General features: G+C 33.2%; 1 pseudogene; it reads left to right on the top strand.

Annotated features, from left to right (window-relative positions):
- The first annotated feature begins 1,191 nt into the window (after positions 1-1,191).
- On the top strand, positions 1,192-2,386 carry LOC149561785 (F-box/kelch-repeat protein At5g15710-like; annotated as a pseudogene).
- The last annotated feature ends 273 nt before the right edge of the window (positions 2,387-2,659 follow it).

Below are 2,659 nucleotides of genomic sequence, written 5' to 3'. Positions count from 1 at the left end.
CACATGACATAGGATAACAAAGTTTATCATTTGGCTAGGAAGAGAAATTAATATATGTGTTTAGTTGTGGTATGTGGAGTTGGTCTTGGCACAACATATCATCAATTCTACATTGGAGTTGGTTTTATGTTTTAACTTATAGAGTTCCAAGTAATGTGAACTATGACAAGTAGAGATAGAGAGAGAGAGAGGAATTGTTCCTTATAATTAACAGAGCAAGTTTAAGTTTTAATAAATGAGAAATTTGGCAGATTTGAAGAGGTGTGTCATCTATAACACAATTTATTGCCAGTTGTAAATTAATCAATTTTCAGATATTTTATAGAGATGTACAAATGCAATCTGATAAATTATTCAATTTTAAGATATTTTATAGAGATGTAGGAATGCAATTTGATAAATTATTTTCTACAAGGTAAGGAAATACATTTTGGTGAGCATTCCTAGTTCAAATGGAATGGTACTTGTGAGATAGTATCTTATAAAGTCTAAGTTTCCCAATTTTATTAGAACAATGCAATATATATATTTATGGGAATGTCTCATATAGGCAGCCATCAAATACTTTATCATAGAAGTTGTTCTATCTATTGTTCCTAGAACACTTTTTTATTCATGATGTATATATGATGCTCACATTTGCATCTAATTTTTTTTATTTAAATAAATATATTATAAACAACTATTGACATCACTCCCATTTAATTAAACAACAAAAATACCCCACACATTGAACATATTAAATATTTTTATAAATCAACATGTTGAGAAATTATTTCCACTGTAATAATCATTGGAGCTTCACTAATTTGAACCATGGCCATCAAATAGGGTCCATGAATTTATAGAAAACAAGCCAAAATATATTAACTATTTCTTCTACATATAGATTGAAAGTCAATCATTTATGCTCTTTGATCTTTTCAGGATAGGGGCATAGATTGCACAGACGTGATTGAATCAATTTTTTTTGCAGTAAGGTAAATGGTTAGTATATTGGAAAATTTAGGTTGGTTTGAATGCTCTCCCAGATAGGATCAAAGCTCAACTTCTAGGTGGCTCAGTTCTAGCCATGAAATAAATATAGACAATTCATTGAATGTAATTATTCCCAGTTGACTAAGAGTTTGGAGGAAAGGAGTTCCCCTATGCTTTAGGGGTGGTGTGTGTTGTCACATTATGTGATCACCAATGATGGAAGAAAGAATTGGAAGCAATCTACACAAGGATCTAATAGATAGAATCCTTAAAAAGATACTAGTAGAATCCTTTATCTATCTTAGGTTTTTGTGTAAGAGATGGAATGTTCTTCTGTCACCACGAAGCTTTATTTCATAGTGTAGAAAACTATCACACAAACCCTACTTGGTAATGTTGAAATGTTAGAATCATAGACTTTGTAGGACATAGGATAGCTTTCTTTGTAAGTGGCATAGATTCCTCTCTTTTCTTCCTTTTTCAAAAATAGAAGTTATGGGGGCCTCGGGAGGCTTATTGTGCTTGAAAACCCAATTTTTTCTTTTTTGTTTGCAATCCCTTAACAAAACATGGAGAGAGCTTCCCTACACTTCATTTGAACATACCTATAATTCTATTGCAATGGTGGTTGGAGAAGGTCTTCATGTATACAAGATTGTTGGGTGATGCGATGTGCTCCCCTGCCCACAGGTGGTTAATTATGTGGTGTTCCATGTTCACTAACAGTCATGGCTTTTGGTGCAATGGAAAATGGGCCCAACAATTGGTATTTGTTGGGTGATGTGATGCGCTCCCCTGCCCATAGGTGGTTAATTATGTGGTGTTCCATGTTCACTAACAGTCATGGCTTTTGGTGCAATGGAAAATGGGCCCAACAAAGATTTTAGTGATATGTGCCTATTTGATAAGAGCATCAAGATTCATTACTCAGTAAGTGATGCTTGGAAAAGAACAAAGGATGTACCAAGGTAAACAAATTTGAGTTATGATGTGACGTACTGTGATCCTACTAGGGTATGATATACAAAGAGGTTCATGGATAAGGGTTCAAGCTACCACATCCATGCCATTGTTGGACTCACTTGTGTGCAATCATTTCATAAGTTACATCAATAGAGTTTATCTAGTTAGTGGAGCTGGAGATAGTGGAGTTTCAAAAAGCATCTTGGCGTGCGAGCTGAATGAGAGCATACCATAATGGAGGGAGGTTTAGAAGTTGCCAGAGATGATGTGTAATAAATTACTTGCAATTTCGTACAATAATTATGATCAAATATGCTACACAGGCCATGAAGACTAAATCTGCCTTTCCTATTTTACAACACCTCAAGTTCTTGTTTAAAATTATCCATGCTTGACATGGCATTGGCTACTTAGATGTCCATCTATATTTGATGAAGAAAATTAAGGTTGTAGCTTCAATTAGATTGATTTATTCAAAAATGAATTATATTTAATTAGTCATCTTGATTAATTAATTAGTCATTGTTACCCTCGATTAATAATAATTATACAATAAACATATACTCACACACATATATATAATTTAGAATAGAGTGTGTATGCATTTGGACATTAAACATTGCAAAATGGGCACATATATAAAACACCCAATTTGTAAAGTGCATAGTGATTAGGCTTGAATGAGTATCATCTACTAATTTTAATAATTTGTCAACTA

Source organism: Cupressus sempervirens, chromosome 4 (genome assembly GCF_028749045.1).
Source record: "Cupressus sempervirens isolate cs-2001-9-10 chromosome 4, ASM2874904v1, whole genome shotgun sequence".
Classification (NCBI taxonomy): domain Eukaryota; kingdom Viridiplantae; phylum Streptophyta; class Pinopsida; order Cupressales; family Cupressaceae; genus Cupressus; species Cupressus sempervirens.
The sequence above is the reverse complement of the archived record's forward strand: the minus strand, read 5'-3'. Positions and strand labels throughout refer to the sequence as shown.